The sequence below is a fragment of the Aegilops tauschii genome, chromosome 2, assembly GCF_002575655.3.
Source record: "Aegilops tauschii subsp. strangulata cultivar AL8/78 chromosome 2, Aet v6.0, whole genome shotgun sequence".
NCBI classification, from domain to species: Eukaryota; Viridiplantae; Streptophyta; class Magnoliopsida; order Poales; family Poaceae; genus Aegilops; species Aegilops tauschii.
In genome coordinates this window covers 105,503,036-105,527,678 of record NC_053036.3, presented here as the reverse complement: position 1 = coordinate 105,527,678, position 24,643 = coordinate 105,503,036, and the positions used below count along the sequence as shown (strand labels likewise).

The 24,643-nt window shown below is 40.6% G+C and overlaps 1 long non-coding RNA gene across 1 annotated transcript; it reads left to right on the top strand.

Moving 5' to 3' along the window:
- The first annotated feature begins 2,847 nt into the window (after positions 1–2,847).
- LOC109735300 (uncharacterized) lies at positions 2,848–5,447 on the top strand. The gene is made up of 3 exons (XR_002226091.4): positions 2,848–3,421; positions 3,503–3,621; positions 4,445–5,447. It is a non-coding gene; the product is annotated as an uncharacterized lncRNA (long non-coding RNA).
- Positions 5,448–24,643: the final 19,196 nt, after the last annotated feature.

Genomic DNA, 24,643 nt, shown 5'->3' with positions numbered 1-24,643 from the left:
CCACATCATCAATTTTCAACCCTTTCTGACTTCATTTGTTATTTTTCATGCATTTACTGATTTTTTTAGCTATAAGACCCTGAAATTGAAAAGCATTTCAAATGAACTCTGAAAAGGTTGAAAGTTGGCATGGTATCATCATTTCACCCACATAGCATGTGCTAAAAAGTTGAGAGGGTTAGGGCATGGATAACACATAAAACCATTCTGCTTGTTTGCCTCAACCACTTCGAGAAAATTATGCACGCCCTTAATGTACTCGGAGGTGTGTCTGTCACCGTACATCCATTGTCGGTTCATCTGCGTGCATTATATATAATTATGTGTGTCAAAAACTATTACAGATTCACATGGATGGATAAGTGACCAAATTAATAGTAGTTCATCATCACATTAAAACCAAAGTACATACATAGTTCAAATTGAACGACATATAGCTCTCTAGAGCACTAGTTAAACCATACATTGAAACTATGTAAAACTTCCAATGCAACAACAAATGCAATCATAATCACAACCAAGGTAACAATTGATCCAACGCCATAATGATACCAAGCCTTGGTATGAATGGCATATTTTCTAATCTTCAACCGCATTGCATCCATCTTGATCTTGTGATCATCGACGACATCCGCAACATGCAACTCCAATATCATCTTCTCCTCCTCAATTTTTTTTATTTTTTCCTTCAAGTAATTGTTTTCTTCTTCAACTAAATTTAACCTCTCGACAATAGGGTCGGTTGGAATTTCCGGTTCAACCACCTCCTAGATAAATAAAATCTATGTCACGTTGGTCGGCATAATTGTCATAAACAATAAATGAACCAAATAGTTATAAAAAGATAATATATACCACATTCTAATCATAGACAGGACGAGGGCCGACGGGGGCGGATACCAAAACCATCGCACTATATAATAACAAGGAATAATAAAAGTAAGAAAATTAGACAAGTATCTATCTGAAGCAAGAATTTTTTTCTTTCAGAAAGAAGATAAGAACAAGAGGCTCACTACGGTGGTGCCGGCAACGAGATCGGCGCGGGCGATCGACGGCGGTGAAGACGGGGACGGGACGTGACAAACCGCTAAACCTAGACAAATCTCGGGGAAAATGAAGCTCGGAGGTCGAGCTTCGAGAGGAGAAAGCTTAACTAGTGTGGCTCGGGCATTTCATCGAACACCTCATGTGCATAGGAGGTGAGCTAGAGCACCCAAATGCCCTCCCCTTGCCGGCCAGAAAAAACAGAGCACTGTGGAGTGCTCTGTTGCGGCGATGGGGTATATATACGCAACTCATTTGTCCCGGTTCGTGGCAGGAACCAGGACTAAAGCTCCCCCTTCTGTCCCGGTTCTAGGCACGAACCGGGACCAATGTATGTGGGCCAGGAGCGAGGACCATTGGTCCCGGTTCGTGCCTAGAACCGGGACAAATGGGTCCAGACGAACCGGGACCAATACCCACGAGGCCCCGGCCGGCCCCCTTGGCTCACGAACAGGGATGAATGCCCCCCATGGGTCCCGGTTCGTGCAGAACCGGGACTAATTTTTTATGCTCGTTTCAAAATGCGGTCAAAACGGCGGGAATGATCGTTCCTAGCTAGTGGTTGAATCTTGGAATTTTTTGGTGTTTCTTTGATTAAATAGATACTTATGTACCTAGAAATGATTTTTGGAAAAAATATAGAGCAAACTATGAGGTAGCTGCAGTTCAAATTTGACCCGTTTCCAACTGAATCGGCGGGAATTTGTCTTTTTCACGAGAGGTGGATCAAAACTTTTGACACCCAACCATTTGGTCAATTGTGCATTAAACATGGCCTAGTATTTTATAAAATTGATTTGGTGCAATTTTGCAACAAATATATGTAGGTCCTTCACAAAAGAACTCATTTCGGGCACTCGAAAAATGGAAAATGAATTTTCCGTGCAAAGAAAATGAAAACTCCCTTAGGCAACATTGTTTGGAATTCCCAGAGGCACCCTTGTGCACAGTATGAGGTCATTTGAACAAACTATGCCATGAATGTGGCCATAAGAGTGATCATTTGGCTTGAAAGCCACGAATCTTCACGCATGATAGCTCATTTATGAGAAACACTTTTTTAAATTAATTATCGTATTACAACTTTATTATTTTTCCTGGCAACTTGGTCACATATAATGACACTATGCGAAGGTTTTCCAATTTTTTGATTTTTTTTGAATTTTTTATGCCCGTTTCAAAATGCGGTCAAAACGGCGGGCATGACCGTTCGTAGCTAGTGGTTGAATCTTGGAATTTTTTTTGATGTTTCTATGATTAAATAGATACTTTTGTACTTAAAAATGATTTTTGGAAAAAATAAGGAGCAAACTATGAGGCAGCTGCAGTTCAATTTTGATCCGCTTCGAGCTTAATCATCGAAATTTTGTCTTTTTCGTGACAGGTGGATCAAAACTTCTGACACCCAACCATTTGGTCAATTGTGCATAAAATGTGGCCTAATATTTTAGTAAAATGATTTGGTTCAATTTTGCAACAAATATATGGTAGGTCCTTCACAAAAAAACTCATTTTGGGCACTCGAAAAATGAAAATTGATTTTTGTGTGCAATGCAAATGAAGACCACAAAATCATCATTGTTTGAAATCCTAAGATACACATATGTGCACAATATTGGGTCATTTAAACATACAACATGAGGCTAATATGTTAAGTGTTAACCGAAATAAGAGGGTAAAAAATATACTAAAAGAAACAAAAGAGAAAAAGCACAATTACATATGCTAGTGATTGGTGGAACCATCTGTCACATGGATCGATGACAGGGTAGACATCCATCCATCCTTTGCTAGCAATCCAATGGTCTATCCATCTGAAGAAACCCACCGCACCAAACCCTACCTCACTCACCTGTCTTCCCTTCCTCCCGCCCGCCGCCTCCCCCTTTCTCTCTCTCCCTGATCCAGATCGACGCTGCCTCCCTCCCTCTCTCTCTCTCTCCCCGATCCAGATAGACGCTGCCTCCCTCTCTCTCTCTCTCTCTCGCTTCCCGTCGCCGGCGGCGACGCCCTCCTTCCCTCGCCCCCTCCTCCTCCCCTCCTCACGGCGCCTCCACCACGCAACAAATCCCGGCGACCCACCCCGTCTCCGCGACCGCCTCGGCAACCACCTCCGCCGCGCGTCCGAGTCCCATCCATGTCCGCGCCGGCCCCGTCTCTGTCTCCTTTCGTGGGAGGTGACCCGCACCCTGCCCCGCGGCGGGGGAGGGGCAGCGGCGGCCTCGTGTAGATCCCATCGGGATCCCGTCCGGATCACGGCGCGGACGCATGCCCTAGACGCCATGACCCGTCTCCCTCCCCTTCTCTAATCAGGAAGGAGAGGCCAGGCGCCGGACATGAACTTGCTCTGCCCGGGACGCCGCTCGCCATCAAGGTCACCCCCACCCCCTCTTCGATCTGCTCTTCCTCCTTTCCCTTCCCTTCCCTAACGCACGCCATTTTCTTCCTCACGCAGGCAGGAGGCCGGCAACACGGTGGTGATGACGCCAGCGTTCAGCGTGGACAATCCCTGCTCGATTCGGCCAGGCTCGAGATACACCCATCCCTCGACTCTGCTGCTTCTCCCCGACTTAGGTAAGGCACTCAAAGCCGTCTTCCACTCTCTCTGCTCGAGCTCGCCAGGCACGCCGTCCCTGAGGGCACACCCTCTTGTCTTAGGTTTCCTCTGGTTAACCGTCAGTGTTAATTACTGCTGCTCGTGAGCCTTGCAGTATCGTTAGTGATTCTGGGAATTTATGTACTGATGTGCTGCTACTTTTGGAATTATTGCCTGGTGTATGTCTGAATAGTACTGACGCGTTTGCAGTGCGTGAGTGTTTTTCTTTTTCTTTTTTAACAGCTTGTTTGTGGTGCCTGAATCTATACTGCTCTACTTGCTTATCGTATAGTCTAGTAGTATATATCCATTTGCTGTTACTGGATTCCATGTCTAGTGTTTTTTAGTGTTCAGATGCTTTCATCCATTCCGGCTGTACTTTATGTGCATACTTGTTCTACTAGCAAATTCTCTGTAGGAAGTAGTTCAGGCTGCTGTGATGCGAAAATGAGACATATGTGGCATTGACATTTTTTAAGCTTGCATGCCGTAGCTAATTTACCTGTTGATCAAATATACACCTCCATATCCCTGCAAGTAATATTTACATCCCCGCATATATCTGCATATCATCCATTGTGATCGTACTTTATGTGCATAGTTGTTCTACTAGCAAATGCTCTTTAGAAAGTAGTTCAAGCTGTTATGATGAAAATGAGACATATGTGGCATTGACACTTTTTAAGCATGTATGCAAAGCTAATTTACCTTTTGGTCAAAGATAGTATTTTACTGAACCCTCAACATATCCCTGCACATATCTGCATGTTCTAATCTTCTGCACATGGGTTGGTATTGCAGAATGAGGCTGCTCTGGAGGAAGCAGAGGACTCTGGGGAGAAGGCTTCCATCAAGGAAGCAGACAAGTACTGCAAGGCCATCATCAGGAGGCTGTCGCGCGGCGCCACCTGCCTGAAGGGCAGCCTGCTGGCCATCGCCCTTGCAGCCGGGGCTGGCTTCATGCTCTCCCCCAACCTGGACCTCACCGCCGACCTGGAGAAGCTCCAGGCGATGGCGTTATTCTTGTTTGAAGCTAAGCTAGGCTACTGCAGTTCCAGCAAAAAGCAGGGGAGCCGCTCTTTTCTTTCTTCACTAATAAATTCTTGTTTGAATGCATATCCTGGGGGTGGTGAAGCTGGGAGCCTTTCCTCCCCATAAAAATACTTTGCTCTTCATTATGAGCAGTGCCCTTATATAATTAGCTGCTAGGAGTGTTTATATACTTGATCACCACACCTCTATCGTTCTGGTTACTTTTGCTTTCTTCTATGTAGTTGTCCAGGGCATAACGGTTTTATGTGTGGCTTGTTTTTGTGTTACCAGCCTACTTTCTTGTACTGACTTTACCATCAGTGACACACCTCTTGGAGATTTTTGTATTACCGATGGCTTAATATTTAAACTGTTTAGATTGATTTGAAATTGAAATCATAGGGTTCTTTTGAATTGTTTGTAGTTGCTCCAGGTCCTTCTGTAGCTGTGTTTATAACTGTCTTTGTTCCTTTTTTGATAACAGGACCAGTTTGACATGATTGACTTGTCGGACAGCGAGATTGTCAAGCTTGAGAACTTCCCTTTCATGAATCGACCAGGGAGCGTGCATCACATATTTGTCATAGAATAGTTTTATTTGGCACTTACTGTTCCTGGGATGTAAAGATATGTATTGCTGGAATGAATGGTTGTAATATAATAACATTGCATGTTGCTTTGAAAATGTATTAGAGCAGGGCTAGGCCCAAGATAGCTTGTGGTGTGATGTGTTGTAATGTCAATGGCATAATATTTTTTTTGGATTGGATCATTTTTTCGGAACTGGGCTAGGCCCAAGTTATATTGGACAATTATTTTTGAGGGAAAAACATGAGAGGCCCAGCAAAGAAATGGCCTAGAAAAATACATGATCAAAAAGAAAACCTGCTATTTAAAGGGCCACGCAAAGAAATCAATAAGGCTGAATTGTTGGGCTAGACCTATGTAGCTAATAAAAGCACATGAAAAAATACATTAAAAGGGCTGAATTCTTGGGCTAGGCCCACGTAGAAAATCGAATTGGACCAGGCTGATTCTTGTGCCACATCAGCTTGCCACGCTGGATGCCTACGTGGTCTGGGGAGGCTGCTAGTGACCAAAATTTTGGTCGAAGAACCAACGACCTTTTACAAAAGGTCGTTAATTTCAGTTTACGACTGCCAGCTTTTGACCTTCTGTTTTTTGGTCAAAAAAGGTCGCAAATGAAAAACAATGACCTTTCAGTGGCCAATAGTGAGGGTCACAAGTTGACATATTTCTTGTAGTGGGTGCGGGAGTCTGACGCAGTCCTCCTGCCCGGGGCTCGTCGCTCTCGCGTGGCGTCCGGCGTCCGGTCGCCCTAGAGTCGGTGCATGGCTCTGGTCCGCCTCCGTTCCGGTCAAGGTAGGAGCTTGCAGTTCGATTTGGGGGGGGGGGGGGGGGCGTCTTCTCGTTATGGCGTTGATGAAGGACTGTGGCGGTGGTGGTCGGGACAGCGTTGTGCCGGTAGTCGGATCTGTGCCGTAGGCCGCGGATTTGGCGTCGTCTGAGTTGATGGCTCGACGATGGTCGTCGGTAGCCACTAGGCCATGTCCCCTGCAGTCCACCTAGATAGGAGGGGACTTCAGGCGTGGGTACCCCTACGGTGGTGGCGCTAACCCTGGCCTGGGGGCTAATGCCGGGCTTCTCCAACCGCGGTTTGTGCATGGTGAAGTGGACGGTCGGCTCTGTCTCGTGGCATGGATGCCGGGGCGGCGGCCCTGGAAGGTGGTTCGCATGGTTGGCTCTCCGGCGGGGCCGATGGCAGCGGTGGTGGCATTGTCTCTTGGTCGTGTGGGTGGCGAGAGGCTTGGCGCAAGGTAGCTCGGGCCTGCTCTCGGTCTCTGTGGGGGCGCCGCGATCCAGATCTAGGGACTTGAGCACGTCATGCTTCTTCTGAAGACCTTGTGGTGACACATGAGAACTACTGGGCGAAAGGTCCGCGCTCTGGCGCCGACGGTGGTGACGCTCAAGGGCGCCACTCTCTTCTTGAAGACGTCGTTGTGGTGTTCCCATCCATGTCCGGGTTCCGAGTGAAAACCTTTGTCCATCGTGGACTCGACAGCGGCGATGCTTGGCGCCGGCATTCCTCCTGAGGGTGTTACCGTGCAGCTTAGGTGTATAGGGCGTAGCGTGGCGTTGTACTCGGGATCCTCCTGTGCTTTTTTGTCGGTACGATTGGTGATCCATTTATTCTGAAATCGGCTTTGTAAGAGGGCTACCTCTCCATCTTGTATCGTTCGATCGTGTAGTTTGCTCGGTTGATGCTTTATATATAAAGCGGAGCGAAAGCCTGTTTTGAGAGTTTGAAGGAAGCTGTCTTCGGAATGAAATAAATGTTGTATTCGGGTTCAGCCTAGCATGCACGTGGTCGGCCCATGCAGTGATGTCTCTATCACCCGCGACGGGGTCCCAGTGTGAGGCAACGCTAGCGCTGAATAGCGCTGAATCACCACTGCGGCCTGCGGCTCGCGCCCTAGAGTTAGCTTTGGAAGCCGCTGATGCCAACTTTGGGAGGCTGTTGTCTTAGAAACCCAATTCAGCTCTTGGGAGCATATGCTCCTGCCCATAAAAAATGTTTTCTCCAAATGTCAACTTTTTTTAAAGAAACTAGCAAACATGCCCGTGCGTTGCAACGGGAGAAAAATAATATCACACATCCCTGACGAGCATGCCCTAAGACCTCAAGAATGTGCCTCCCTATTTTAGCACCACCGCATTTTAAAAATAATAGGTGGCTCAGTTATATTGGGTCAGATTCTAACTGATTAATTCTTTTTTTTGTGGAAAACAGTTTAATTCCTTTAAAAATTATAATAGTATTTTTATTCCTTTGAATAGTGAGGCTTATCTTTCAAGATGCTTGGATTGGCTGGTGAACTTCGACATTACATCAACATTCAATTGTTTTCAGTGTGGTACACAAATTAATTTTTTTGGAATGGTAAATAAATATCATAAGATTGTTTCTAGTCTATAAAAAAACTATCAAACTACTGGATGAGATGAATTGCTGAAAAATCTAGAACTATTCAATTGAAGCTATCAGAATTGATTCATGAAGCTGCCGTATGTTAAGTTGGCAAAAGGGAATAAAACCTTCCAGTAGGTCGGTTCACATGAAATCAATCCACATATTTGGCATGTTTTGGACGGTTTACCTCTCTTAACTAAGAAATTTATATATTACCAAAATAGTTGATTTCATTCATCAAGGAAAAGCAAGCAAAATCAACCAAAAGGATCGGCATCCCTTTCATCCGTCCTCTTATTATTCCCTCTCCCGGCCTTATGCCGATCGATCAACATTACCCAGAGTTCATAACGTGACCAACAGTTTCTGGACACATACACAGGGGTTGATTGATCTTTGCGGCCGGCTGGAACACACAAGCACACACGTACACGAATACACCAAAATCGTTCCTTTAATACCTCCCTGAAATCCAGTTGATTTAATTTAAATTTTTTCTTGACAGGATCTTTCCTGCCTCTTCTCCTCGAAGAGAAGCCTCTTAATTAATTCTAGCACTTTCCTTATTATCTCCTATCTCAATTTCCTTCTCCTATCTCAATTTCCTTCTCCAATCCTTTGCCTCAGTGTGGATTGCTTTCCTTATTATCCCCCCGTCTCAATTCCTTTTCCTTCCTTATTATTTCCCTGGCCGCACAAATTTCTTTCTCAAATTTGCTTCAGCGTGGAAGGCTTTCCTTATTAGTATCCCCCGTCTTAAATCCTTTTCTTTCCTTATTATTTATCTCGCTGCACGTTGCAACGTCGGCTGAAATCCTATATAAATTAGGAGGATGAGATGTAAAGTGGCGAGGTGGGATTAATCAAAACACTCGGCTAGCTCAGTTGTTACAAAACAGGGAGGTCGCGAGTTTGAATTCCTGCAGTGGCCTTTTACCCCTTTTGTGGGCCGCCTTCGTTGGGCTACAATTGCTATGGGACGCGGCTAGACGAACGACTTCATGGGCCGGCTTAGATTAAGTACGTACGTAACCTCTACGGGTTTGATTACCAGAAAAACTTTGCCTAAAAAAAAAGATTACCAGAAAAACAGAGACGGTTCTCCGAATTAGTACCGCCTTGTGTATACGTTTTAAATTCAAACTGAAAGCGTAAATTCACGAGAAGAAGCGTATTGTGATGGTGAACCCACGGAGTCAATCCGTACTTTATTATTAGGGAAAGATAGATGTGATCATTGTCACACCAAAATGCTACCTGCAAATTTTTAGGAGGAAAGCCTAAGTATTTTGATCTGTGCAAAAAAAAAACAAATCAAATGACAAATATTACCTCCAAATGTTACATTTTTTCATCGATGAAACACCCTCATCCTGTTTCGCACGAAAATTGGCCAGCACACTTGTTACACTAACAAGAATATCTACAAAAAAATTCAGAATTTTTTCAATTTTATTTACTATTTATTTTGAATTTACTGTTTATTAGGGAGCATATGCACCCAAGAGTCAAAATGGCCCTCCCGGCTGTTGTCCCACTCGTTTGCACGCCTCTCAGTGCTCCTACTACTATTCATTCACATGCATTTTCTATTTTAGATGAGTGATATATTTTAAATAAAAATTTATATTCAAAACTTTTTATATATTGGAATACATATTAAGAAGATCTTAGAACAAGACCAAATTTTCATATATTTTAAGTAGTTTTAATTAATTTTTGTTTCAATCATATTTAAAATCGTTTCCATAAATATTACATTATTTCAAATAGAATTGAATGCATACTTAAATTAATTCACTACATTTTACAAAAATATTGATACATATTTTAATCATTTTCACACTAGTGAAGTGAAACTGACTTTTCTGGTATGTAGAACTCGATTTAGAAATTATTGAAATAGTTGTCTTTGAAGCTAGTGAAATAACTAAAATCTTTTTTGATGAAATTTTATAACTGAAATATCGTTTTTCAATAGTGAAACCGTTTTGTAATAAATGAAATGGTTTATATGAAATAACTCAAATCCACAATTTTGAAATAATTGAAATACATGAAAATATGATCAATGAAATATGTACTGAAATTACTGAGATGTATGTTTCAGAAATATTCCAAATAAGTGAAATATGTGATATGTGAAATATTTCAAATAAACGAAGTTGAAAAGGGTACTGAAATATATGTTTCTAAAATATTTCAAATAGTGAAAATGGTAAACATGGAAATCATTGTTTTGGTATACCTTAAATCACTTTAATTTTTTTTGGAAAAACAATTTTGAAATATTAAATCATTTTTGTACTTACAATTAATCAAAATTATTTTTGGAATATAATAAAATCATTTTGGAATTAATTAAAATACTTTTTAGTAGTTTTTATCACTTGCGAATTTTATTTCAATCAATTTGTGAAACAACAAAATGTAAATGAGTTCAAAATATATTCAACATCAATCTCGTTTGAAAGGTCTTCTCGACAGGATTTCTAGTATATATTTTTAAAAACTAAAACATAATTCTAGTGTAAGGATATGAAGAATCTAAATCGCTAAGAAAATAAAAATGCACCTTAATTGCAAGATCATCCTTCTTCATTAGCTTGGCGACATTTTGTGTAGACCTTTTAGTCAGGGTGTCGATGTAGTTCCCCCTACTCACATTTCTGGAAAAAATGGAGATAATGGTTTCTTCTTTGATGTTGAGAATAGTGCTCTTCATCTGCGTGAATCTGAGGATGAAATCATGTAGCCCCTCCCTATGCCTTACTAGATACGAAAATTCAAAATATTTGCTGGTCGAGAGAAGGAACACTGGAAGTTGCTTCCAAACATATCACCTAGTTGGCTCCAATTCCAAACAAGGCCCTAAGAAAGATTCATGAGACGTCGTCATGTTGGTCCTGTTAAAATGGTCATGGAGTGTTTGCCCATTTCGCAAGAACCGCTACTTGCAACGTAGATGGTGTGTGTGATGGGGGGGGGTAGCTAGGAACTAATCATGACTAGTCATCTCATCATAACTCTCGATGAAGAGTCGTCACGAGGGGGCATGGAGTGCGCATGAGCTCCCAACACAAGGCGTGGCACTCAGATGGACCCCATAGTGCCCCGTAAGCGTCATCAAAGTCTTAGCTTCTTTGTAATCAAGGCAAAAAGTTAGGATCTTGTTGAAGGAAATACGCCCTAGAGGCAATAATAAAGTTGTTATTTTATATTTCCTTATTCATGCTAGACTTGTATTGATCGGAAACCTTAATACATGTGTGAATACATAGACAAACACTATGTCCCTGGTGGGCCTCTACTCGACACTACAAGGGAAAAGCCTAGCAGCAGCGCGGGTCTGAGGGCTATCAGTAGTGCGGGGTACCGCGCTACTGATATAGCGCTACAGCTAACACTTAGCAGTAGCGCGTGCCTACCCACGCTACTGTTTTAGCTACTTAGCAGTAGCGCTTTCCACACAAGCGCTACTGCTAATCTAACTAGTAGTAGCGTTTTTCGTGCCCCGTGCTACCACTATTCTGTTTTTTATTTTTTAGTGTATTTATACGCTGTTATATAAATTTTGATACAATACCAATTAAGAGGTTGTTATATCATTATGTCCATGATGAATTAATATATCATTGTGAGGAAGAAACATGGATTAGATTCATTTGGATGAATCAAAAGTTGAATTAGGACGACGATCCTACTAATTCAACGTTTGGTCACTTTTGATCCATCCACATGAATCTAATCCGCGTTCCTTCCACCTATGATATAATAACTAATCATGATCATAATAACAAATCATCATGATAATCATGATCAACATCATCATCATATTAATATAAAAACTCTTGCATCATATCATCACCAACACAACACTAGTTAATAATCATCATAGTTATTACCACCAACACTATTTAATCATCATAGTCATAGTGTAGTTATCTAATCACCACCAACACTAGCTAATAATAATAATCATAGTCATTACCACCAACACTAGCTATTTAATCATCATAGTCATAGTGTAGCACATCATCATCTTCAAACTCATTCTAGCTAACTAATCACTCCTGCTGCTCTCTCTCAGGTAAAATAGCATAGAACATGTGCAACACTCCTGCTTCATCATATTGGAGAATGCAGATGAACCTATCTCCTAATTGTGGGCCACGCTTCTGATTGCTACCCCTAGTACTTCTCTGCTGCGATCCTTCATAATTTTGCTCCAGTCTTTGACTATTAAGACTTGCTCGCTTCGAGAAATTTTGAATGCACTCATGTGCAATGTAGGATGCCTTGGCCGTAAGCTAACCATTGTCATGCGACCTTTAGGCTCGATCCAATGAGGCAAAACTATCATTAGGAGTCCCTGTTGAAGAACATCGTAGTTGTTGGGTTTAGTCCCACATCGGTTGTGGGGGGAGACATAACACGACTTATAAGGGCGGGGGTGTCCCCTCCTAACAGGCTAATCTTTTGGGGGGAGAGGGCCCAAGGCCTGTCATCAGTCGGTGTTGCTCTCCGGTTGGGCCTGGTTGACGCATGTGGGTCGAAAACACTGGTGGTAGCGGACCCGAAATTGTGTAACAATTGGTATCAGAGCCCAGGTGCCCGGAATAAATCTCGGTGAACTCACGGATGGTCGGTCATGGTTGGTGGGCTGGAAACACTGGTGTTAGCGGGCCCATGGGTGACCGATGTGTGAGGGGGAGATTGTTGGGTTTAGTCCCACATCGGTTGTGGCGGGAGACATAACACGCCTTATAAGGGAAGGGGTGTCCCCTCCTAACAGGCTAGTCTTTTGGGGGGAGAGGGTCCAAGGCCTGTCATAAGTCGGTGTTGCTCTCCGGTTGGGCCTGGTTGGCACATGTGGGTCGGAAACGCTGGTGGTAGTGGACCCGGGATTGCGTAAAATTCAACATACTTAGCAATGAAGTTTAGCTTAAAAATAATGCATGCAAAAGATGCACTGAGGACAAATAGTTAAAATCTTACCATGTTTCCTAAATAGATGTGACTGTAGTTCAATACGCACACTAGTGGTCGCATGTTTTCAGTACTAATATTTCGAAGTCCTGGAAAACAACCTGTATTGACAGTATCAAGATCCTCAAGCCATGAAACATAATGACTTATATCCTTGCAGTTTAGTTCAGCCCCGGGACAGTAGTAGGTGCTGTCTACCAAGCGCCGGACATGTTTGCTTGAATGGAAATAAGCTGTCAATAGAAATTAGTTGTCAACTATTTTTAAATAAACAATATCCAAGACATAAATATGGTTAAGAAACTCACATAATGGTAGAACTGGAGGCGTCTGCATATCGACCCAGATGTCGACATTACCTTCAATTTCATCTTCCACACGAATATCAAAGGTGATAAGCATATCAGGCTCAAATGCATAAGCCTTGCATAGTGCTCTCCAATTTTTGCATTCAACATAGGTGTAGGTGTCTGCATTGTATAATTTTACGGCAAAAGTATAACCATGCTCGGTCCTCAAGTGAACTCTCTTTACCTCCATACTTTCCATAGTACTGAAACTAATCTTATCCAAGACATAAATTCTTGCATGACAGGGAATACGCTAGTAGAATAGTAAAACAATGAAATTATAAGTTGAAGCAAAAGAAGCAGAAGTCATGCTTAATTACGAAAAAAGACTTATCGTTGTGACTTACTGTATCCACTTCGAAGGTCTCATCCAGCTTGATGCTGAAGCGCTTACGACCAACTAGGTGAGGCCTGTCGCACAGGCGGCGCTCGTCTTCGCAGTATTCGCACATACCGAATTCCTTTTCGTCATCAGACGTTTCCTATGTTCATAGTTGAAACATTAATTGAAAATCGATCGAAGGCAACTACCAGGAAACTCAACACACAGATCACTATTACTCAATATGCAACGGGTTAACTTTAGGTCTATCGAGTCTTCGTTCCTAAACTCTCATCTCACGTATATGGTGGGCACTCCCTCTCTGATATTGCGACCGTCGGTGATGGTCGCCACTCCTCCTTTCCATAGCGCATTACAAATATCTAGCACAAGGAAAAGAAGGAGAAGTGACCACCACGACAACAGTCGACATTCTTCTTCTCTCATATATGGTGGACACTCCCTCACCGATTTTTTGACCGTCGATGATGGTTGCTACTCCTTCTTCCCCTAGTGCATAACAAAGGTCTAGCACAAAGAGAAGAAGGAGAAGCGACCCCCACGACAACAGTCAACATTCTTCTTCTCTCATATATGGTGGAGACTCTCCCTCACCGATTTTTGACTGTCATGTATGGAGCCCCGAAAGACTTAAAGTCAACTCGAAATGTCGTTTAATTCTCTTTCTAGCAAATCTGGGGCACTCGATATTTCCTACATATTCTAGCAAAAGTCATGCTTAAATTCACGGAAAAATCCGCCATGACCTTTGCTAAAATAGGACATATCGAGCACCTAAAATTTGCCAGAACGGAAATGAATCAACACTCTGGCAAAACATAGGCTACTCGGATTTTCCGTGCGATATAAAGATGTCCATAGACATACAACGATTCTTAAACATGCAATTCCATCCGGATCAATTATCATAAGCATTCGCACATGAGCTCAGCAACTAAATACCCTAGTTCTACTCTATTCAACACATCGAGGAGTAGAGAAGGAGGAGGTGGAATTTTAGCTCACCGACTTGGGTGTAGAGGAAGTAGCTAGAGGTAGCTCGGATGATGATCACTCCAAGGAGACACGACTCTACAAAGCCTGCATATTCCACCAAGTGAAAATTTTAGATCATCAAATCTCATATAGAATTCTTTGATGACAAAGTGATAATGACATAAAAATAATTAAATTTTCCAATACATTTCTATATTGAAAAACAAAATTACACAAAATTTGCAATACACATTTTTATATTACTAAAATTACAAACTATGTCTAAAACATCCTAGTTCTAGCCCTAACATTTACTAAAAATACCTTAGTGAAACCCTATGTCTAAAACATCCTAGTTCTAGCCCTAACATTTACTAAAAATACCTTAGTGAAACTAGTTCTATTAATAAACCTAACATAACTAAATTAAGCACTTACTAAATTCTATTGTATTGAAAAAACAGTAAAAAAAACTATGTGAAAACTAGTTCTATTAATAAACCTAACATAACTAAATTAAGCACTTACTAAATTCTATTGTATTAAAAAAACAGTAAAAAAACTACATTGTCAGTGAGGAGAGATGGAGGGAGGCAGGAGGGAGGAAGGGGTGGGAGGAGGGAGAAGGAGGAGGGAGAAGGGGGAGGGAGGAGATAGGAGGAGGGGGTGGGAGGCCGAGGGAGTGATATGTCCATTTTGCATCATGTTTTCTTACTGTTATTTATAATGTTTTTATACATAATAATGATTTTGGAGTAATTCTAATGCCTTTTCTCTGATAATATGCAAGGTATACACAAAGAGGGAGAATTCTGGCAGCTTGAAATCTGGAACTGAAAAAGCTACGTCAGGCTACCTATTCTGCACAACTCCAAATGAGATAAAACTTCACGAGGATTTTTATGGAATATTTGAGAATTATTGGAGCAAATAACTACCACACGGGGCCCACCACGTGGGCACAACCCACGTGGGCGCGCCAGGGAGCCCAGGCGCGCCTTGGTGGGTTGTGCTCACCCAGGCCCACCTCCGGTGCCCATCTTCTGTTATATAGGTCATTTTGACCTAGAAAAAAGGAGAGGACTTTCGGGACAGAGTGCCGCCGCCTCGAGGCGGAACTTGGGCAGGAGCACTTTTGCCCTCCGGCGGAGCAATTCAGCCGGGGGAACTTTCGTCCCGAAGGGGCAAATCATCGTCATCATCATCACCAACAACTCTCCCATCTTGGGGAGGGCAATCTCCATCAACATCTTCAACATCACCATCTCATCTCAAACCCTAGTTCATCTCTTGTGTTCAATCTTTTTACCGGAACTATAGATTGGTGCTTGTGGGTGACTAGTAGTGTTGATTACATCTTGTAGTTGATTACTATATGGTTTATTTGGTGGAAGATTATATGTTCAGATCCAATATGCTATTTAATACTCCTCTGATCATGAGCATGTTTATAATTTGTGAGTTGTTACTTTTGTTCTTGAGGTCACGGGAGAAATCATGTTGCAAGTAATCATGTGAACTTGATATGTGTTCGATATTTTGATAGTATGTATGTTGTGATTCCCTTAATGGTGTCATGTGAACGTCGACTACATGACACTTGACCATATTTGGGCCTAAGGGAATGCATTGTGGAGTAGCAATTAGATGATTGGTTGCGAGAGTGACAGAAGCTTAAACCCCAGTTTATGCGCCATTCCGTAAGGGACCGATTGGATCCAAAAGTTTAATGCTATGGTTAGAATTTATTCTTAATACTTTTATCGTAGTTGCGGATGCTTGCGGGAGGGTTCATCATAAGTAGGAGGTTTGTTCAAGTAAGAACATCACCTAAGAACCGGTCCACCCACATATCAAATTATCAAAGTACCAAACACGAATTAAACCAACATGATGAAAGTGACTAGATGAAATTCCCGTGTACCCTCAAGAACACTATGCTTATCATAAGAGACCGTTTTGGCCTGTCCTTTGCCTCAAAAGGACTGGTCTACCTTGCTGCACTTTTGTTACTACTATCGTTACTTGCTCGTTACAAATTATCTTGCTATCAAACTACTCCGCTACTTACAATTTTAGCACTTGCAGACATTACCTTGCTGAAAACCACTTGTCATTTCCTTCTACTCCTCATTGGGTTCGACACTCTTACTTATCGAAAAGAGCTACAATTGATCCCCTATACTTGTGGGTCATCAAGGCTATTTTTTGGTGCTATTTCCGGGGAGTGAAGCACCTTTGGTAAGTGCAATTTGGTAAGGAAACATTTATATAGTGTGCTGAAATTGATTGTCACTTGTTACTATGGGAAAATCCTTTGAGGGGTTTGTTCGGGGTATCTTCACCTCGTCCGGAACCACAATTAGTTACCCCTCAACCTACTGCACCTACTGAAAATATTGAATATGAAATTCCTTCCGGTATGATAGAACAACTGCTAGCTAATCCTTATGGAGGAGATGGAACCGAACATCCTGATATGCACTTGATATATGTAGAACAAATTTGTGGATTGTTTAAGCTTGCAGGTTTACCCAGGGATGAAGTTATGAAAAAGGTTTTCCCTTTATGAAAAAGGTTTTCCCTTTATCTTTGAAGGGAAAAGCATTGGCATGGTATAGGACTGGTCTACCTTGCTGCACTTTTGTTACTACTATCGTTACTTTCTCGTTACAAATTATCTTGCTATCAAACTACTCCGCTACTTACAATTTTAGCACTTGCAGACATTACCTTGCTGAAAACCACTTGTCATTTCCTTCTACTCCTCATTGGGTTCGACACTCTTACTTATCGAAAAGAGCTACAATTGATCCCCTATACTTGTGGGTCATCAAGGCTATTTTTTGGTGCTATTTCCGGGGAGTGAAGCACCTTTGGTAAGTGCAATTTGGTAAGGAAACATTTATATAGTGTGCTGAAATTGATTGTCACTTGTTACTATGGGAAAATCCTTTGAGGGGTTTGTTCGGGGTATCTTCACCTCGTCCGGAACCACAATTAGTTACCCCTCAACCTACTGCACCTACTGAAAATATTGAATATGAAATTCCTTCCGGTATGATAGAACAACTGCTAGCTAATCCTTATGGAGGAGATGGAACCGAACATCCTGATATGCACTTGATATATGTAGAACAAATTTGTGGATTGTTTAAGCTTGCAGGTTTACCCAGGGATGAAGTTATGAAAAAGGTTTTCCCTTTATGAAAAAGGTTTTCCCTTTATCTTTGAAGGGAAAAGCATTGGCATGGTATAGGACTGGTCTACCTTGCTGCACTTTTGTTACTACTATCGTTACTTGCTCGTTACAAATTATCTTGCTATCAAACTACTCCGCTACTTACAATTTTAGCACTTGCAGACATTACCTTGCTGAAAACCACTTGTCATTTCCTTCTACTCCTCATTGGGTTCGACACTCTTACTTATCGAAAAGAGCTACAATTGATCCCCTATACTTGTGGGTCATCAAGGCTATTTTTTGGTGCTATTTCCGGGGAGTGAAGCACCTTTGGTAAGTGCAATTTGGTAAGGAAACATTTATATAGTGTGCTGAAATTGATTGTCACTTGTTACTATGGGAAAATCCTTTGAGGGGTTTGTTCGGGGTATCTTCACCTCGTCCGGAACCACAATTAGTTACCCCTCAACCTACTGCACCTACTGAAAATATTGAATATGAAATTCCTTCCGGTATGATAGAACAACTGCTAGCTAATCCTTATGGAGGAGATGGAACCGAACATCCTGATATGCACTTGATATATGTAGAACAAATTTGTGGATTGTTTAAGCTTGCAGGTTTACCCAGGGATGAAGTTATGAAAAAGGTTTTCCCTTTATCTTTGAAGGGAAAAGCATTGGCATGGTATAGGCTATGCGATGATATTGGATCTTGGAATTGGAATTGTTTGAAATTGGAGATCCACCAAAAAAGTTATCCTATGCATCTAGTTCATCGTGATCGGAATCATATATATAATTTTTGCCCTCGTGAAGGAGAAAGTATCACTCTAGCTTGGGGGAGGCTTAAGTCAATGTTATATTCATGCCCCAATCATGAGCTCTCAAGAGAAATTATTATCCACAATTTTTATGCTCGGCTTTCTCGTAATGATCAAACCATGCTTGATACTTCTTGTGCTGGTTCTTTTATGAAGAAGACTATTGAATTCTGGTAGGATCTTTTGGAAAGAATTAAACGCAATTCTGAAGATTGGGAACTCGAGAAGGTAAAGAGTCAGGTATTAAACTTAAGTATGATTGTGTTAAATCTTTTATGGATACCGATGCTTTTCAAAAGTTTAGCACTAAATATGGACTTGACTCTGAGATAGTAGCCTCCTTTTGTGAATCATTTGCTACTCATGTTGAACTCCCTAAAGAGATGTGGTTTAAAGATCACCCACCTATTAAAGAAGAAACTAAAGAACCAGTACCAGTTAAAGAAGAAACTATACTTTGTAATGTTGATCTTGTTCCTTCTGCTTATATAGAGAAACCACCTTTCCCTGTTAGGATAAAGAACATGCTAAAGCTTCAACTGTGGTTAACAAAAGCTATATTAGAACACCTAAACCTGATGAACAAATTAAAGTAGAACCTAGTATTGCTATGGTTAAAGATCTCTTGGAAGAAGATATGGATGGTCATGTTATTTACTTCTGTGAAGAAGCTGCTAGAATTGCCAAACCTGATAAAAAAAGATAAACATAGACCTGTTGTTGGCATGCCTGTCATCTCTGTTAAAATAGGAGATCACTGTTATCATGGTTTATATGACATAGGTGCTAGTGTGAGTGCTATTCCCTACACCTTATATCAAGAAATTATGAATGACATAGCACCCACAGAAATAGAAGACATAGATGTTACTATTAAACTTGCTAATAGAGACATAATATCACCGATTGGGATTGTTAGAGATGTTGAAGTATTGTGTGGGAAAATTAAGTACCCTACTGATTTTGTTGTTCTTGGTTCCCCACAAGATGACTTTTGTCCCATTATCTTTGGTGGACCTTTCTTGAACACCGTTAATGCTAGAATAGATTGTGAGAAGCAAACTGTCGGTGTTAGTTTTGGTGATGAGTGTCATGAATTTAATTTTTCCAAGTTTAGTAGAAAGCTTCATGAAAAAGAATTGCCTAGTAATGATGAATTAATTGGTCTTGCTTCTATTGTTGTACCACCTACTGGTCCTTTAGAACAATATCTGTTAGACCATGAAAATGATTTACATATGCATGAAAGAAATGAAATAGATAATTTTTTTTGAACAACGTCCTCTGCTTAAACACAATTTGCCTATTGAAACTCTAGGAGGTCCTCCTCCATCTAAAGGTGATCTTGTGTTTGAATTAAAACAATTGCCAGACACTTTGAAATATGCTTATCTTGATGAAAAGAAGATATATCATGTTATTATCAGTGCTAACCTTTCAGAACATGAAGAAGAAAGATTATTGAAAGTTCTAAGGAAGCACCGAGCTGCTATTGGATATACTCTTGATGATTTAAAGGGCATTAGTCCCACTCTATGTCAGCACAAAATTAATATGGAACCTGATGCTAAACCCGTTGTTGATCACCAATGTCGGTTAAACCCGAAGATGAAAGAAGTGGTAAGAACGGAAATATTAAAACTTCTGGAAGTAGGTATAATCTATCCTATAGCTGATAGTAGATGGGTAAGTCCCGTTCATTGTGTCCCTAAGAAAGGAGATATTACTGTTGTTCCTAATGGTGAGAATGAACTTATTCCACAAAGAATTGTTACAGGCTATAGAATGGTAATTGATTTTAGAAAAATTAAACAAAGCAACTAGAAAAGATCATTACCCTTTGCCTTTTGTTGATCAAATGCTTGAAAGATTATCTAAGCACACACATTTTTTCTTCCTTGATGGATATTCTGTTTTTTCACAAATACCTATTTCTCAACCTGATCAAGAAGAGACCACTTTTACTTGTCCCTTTGGAAATTATGCTTATAGACGTATGCCTTTTAGTTTATGTAATGCACCTGCTACCTTTCAAAGATGTATGACCGCTATATTCTCTGACCTTTGTGAAAAGATATTTGAGGTTTTCATGGATGACTCTTCTGTTTATGGGAAGTCTTTTGATGATTGTTTAAGCAACCTTGATCGAGTTTTGCAGAGATGTGAACAAACAAATCTTGTCTTGAATTGGGAGAAGTGCCAGTTTATGGTTAACGAAGGCATTGTCTTGGGTCATAATATTTCTAAAAGAGGTATTAAAGTGGACAAAGCTAAGGTTGATGCAATTGAGAAAATGCCATGTCCTAAAGATATAAAAGGTATTCGTAGTTTCTTAGGTCATGCTGGTTTCTATAGGAGATTTATCACAGACTTCTCTAAAATTTCTAGGCCTCTTACGAATCTTTTGCAAAAGGATATTCCTTTTGTTTTTGATGATGATTGTTTAGAAGCCTTTGGAACACTCAAGAAAGCCTTAATTTCCGCACCTATTGTTCAACCACCTGATTGGGACTTGCCTTTTGAAATTATGTGTGATGCTAGTGATTATGCTGTTGGTGCTGTTCTAGGACGAAGAGTTGATAAGAAACTTAATGTAATTCATTATGCTAGTAAAACTCTAGACAATGCTCAAAGAAATTATGCTACTACTGAAAAAGAATTCTTAGCAGTTGTGTTTGCTTGTGATAAATTTAGACCTTATATTGTTGATTCCAAAGTAATTGTTCACGCAGACCATGCTGCTATTAAATATCTTATGGAAAAGAAAGATGCTAAACCTATTCTTATTCGATGGGTTCTCTTATTACAAGAATTTCATTTACATATCATTGATAGGAAAGGAGCTGAGAACCCAGTAGTTGATAATTTATCTAGGCTTGAAAATGTGCTTGATGACCCACTACCTATTGATGATAGTTTTCCTGATGAGCAGTTAGCTGCAATAAATGTTGCTCACAGTACTCCTTGGTATGCTGATTATGCTAATTACATTGTTGCTAAATATTTACCACCTAGATTTACATACCAACAAAAGAAAAAATTCTTCTATGATTTAAGACATTACTTTTGGGATGACCCGCATCTTTATAAATAAGGAGTAGATGGTATTATTAGACGTTGTGTACCTGAGCATGAACAGGGACAAATCCTACGAAAATGTCACTCCGAAGCTTATGGAGGGCATCATGATGGAGATAGAACTGCTCACAAGGTACTGCAGGCTGGATTTTATTAGCCTACTTTCTTCAAGGATGCCTGTAAGTTCGTCTTATCTTGTGATGAATGTCAAAGGATAGGTAATATCGGTAAGCGTGAAGAAATGCCTATGAATTATTCACTTGCTGTTGAACCATTTGATGTTTGGGGATTTGATTACATGGGACCTTTTCCTTCCTCTAATGGGTATACACATATTTTGGTTGATGTTGATTATGTTACTAAATGGGTAGAAGCTATTCCAACCAGTAGTGCTGATCACAACACCTCTATTAAAATGCTTAAGGAAGTTATTTTCCCAAGGTTTGGAGTCCCTAGATATTTAATGACTGATGGTGGTTCACACTTTATTCATGGTGCTTTCCATAAAATTCTTGCCAAGTATGATGTTATCCATAGAATTGCATCACCTTATCATCCTCAGTCTAGTGGTCAAGTTGAACTTAGCAATAGAGAAATAAAATTAATTTTGCAAAAGACTGTCAATAGGTCCAGGAAGAATTGGTCTAAGAAATTAGATGATGCACTTTGGGCTTATAGAACAACATACAAAAATCCTATGGGTATGTCTCCTTATAAAATGGTTTATCGAAAAGCTTGTCATTTGCCTCTTGAGTTAGAACATAAAGCATATTGGGCAATCAAAGAACTCAATTATGATTTCAAACTTGCCGGTGAAAAGAGGTTATTTGATATTAGCTCATTAGATGAATGGAGAACCCAAGCATATCAAAGTGCAAAATTATTCAAAGAAATAGTTAAAAGATGGCATGACAAAAGAATCCAAAAGCGTGAGTTTAAAGTTGGTGAATATGTTATTTTGTACAACTCTCGTTTCAGATTCTTTGCAGGAAAACTCCTCTCAAAATGGGAAGGCCCATATGTCATCGAGGAGGTTTATCGGTCTGGAGCCATCAAAATAAATAATTCCGAAGGTACTAACCCGAAGGTTGTCAATGGGCAACGAATAAAACATTATATCTCAGGTACGCCCATTAATGTTGAAAGTAATATTATCCAAACTTTGACACCGGAAGAACACATAAAAGAGTCCTTCCGGAACACTCCAGAATCATGAAATAAGGAGGTACGTGATACGGTAAGTAAATGGACTCCGAAAAATCCACAAAAATATTTTTTATCAGTTTCGGAATATTAAAAATTTAGGAAATAAAGAAACTTCCAGGAAGCGTAGGCGCACCCAAGATTGTGCCCACCTGGGACACCTTCCGGACTCCGTTTTTCTTCCGTATGCTTGTCCTCCAAGATAAAAAAAAAATATATACTCCCCGAACCTGTCAATCACCGTATCGCGGAGAAATCCTCTGTTCTCTTTTCTTGCTATTTTCTGACAGATTCAACTAGACCAATGTCATGTCTTTCTCACCCTTCAACAATGGGAAGGAGACATAAGGTTGGTTCAGGAAGATCTAGGGAGGGATGAAGCTGAAGAGGTTTCTGTGGAGGAAGAAGAGGGAAGTCCCTTTGGGATTCACCCTCCAGCCTCCGAGAGGGGTACACTAGCTGGCATCTCTACTCACCCTGATCCTCATCAAGCCATGGGATTATCGAACAATCAAGCGAGCCTGGAAGTGCAAGAAGAGCTCCCACCGAGGAGGCCCTTACACAGGTTACATCATAACGATTTTCATAATTTGATTCACAATTATGGGTTCGAGAACACTCCTCGTAGGCGCATACCATCCAACAGGGACATATCCTAGCCAAGAGAAAACAGTGCAAGAACAAAACCGTGGGGCCCTGAGAATAAACACATAATGGCTGAGGTGAAGAAAAACAGTGAATTAATTCATCAAGCCCTTCGGGAGGTTCAAGGTTTGAAGGACCTACTCATGGTTATATTGGAGAATACTACTTCATCACCAACATCATCTTCTCCACCACCAAAGGAGAATTGAGTATCGGGTATGGGCACTCCCCTTGGCTGTCGCCAAGCTTGGGGGAGGTGCCCCGGTATCGTATCATCCCACTATCTTTTTGGTTTAACTTATTTTAGTTCAATCTTTTTGCTTTAGATGAATAAAAGTTAGTTCGATCCTTTCTTCCTTGAGAGTTTGCTTAGTGATCTATCCTTGTAATCGTGTGCAAGTTATATAATAAAGTTTAGTTTGAGTTTTTTCTTTCTTTACTTTCATGTTGCAATTAAAGAAAAGAAATAAGAAATAAAAAGAGAAAGGAAAGAAATAAAAGCAAAGAAATAATGAAAAGGTTATATACTAATCCTATGTTAGGTGATGACACCACAAAAGGAAAAGTATAAGTAGAAAATTTTATTAGAGATTGACAAACATAGCATTAGTCAATGATGCAAATCATGAAAGAATTAATAAGGGAAGAGAAGATTCACATACAAATATACTATCCTAGAAATCTTTTGTGATTGTGAGCCCTCATCAAAATATTATATGCCAAAATTGTTGACGCTGGACAAGGAAGACAACTTAATGGTTTATGTTTGTTTATATTCACATAGAAGTCATATTGTCATAGATCCTTCAACATGTGGTGCTTGCCCCCTATCTTTGCTAGCCAAAAATTCCGCACTAAGTAGAGATACTACTTGTGCATCCAAAAACCCTTAAACCTAAATCTTATTTTCAAGTGTCCACCATACCTACCTAGGGATTGAGCAAGATCCCTCAAGTAAGTTGTCATCGGTGCAAAAAGGCAATAAAAATTCTTTTAATGTGTGAGATCATTTAGTGTAAGAGAAAATTGAGTGTTGCACGAACTTGTGATGGTGAAGAATAAAAGCGACAGACTGCATAATAAAGGTCGCTATCACAAGGGGAAATGTAACGTGACGTTCTTTTGCACTAAGGGGTTGAGCATACAAACAAATAAGCGCATGGCAACCTCTGCTTCCCTGTGCGAAGGGCCTATCTTTTACTTTTGTGTATTTACTTTTATGCAAAGAGTCAAAGTTTTCCTTCTATTCTTTTTTATTTTTCTCCTTTGGCAAGCATCATGTGGTGAGGAAAGATCTAGGCACATATGTCCAGCTGAATATATATAGCATGAGTTATTATTGTTGACATCACCCTTGAGGTGAGTACGCTAGGAGGCGAAACTATA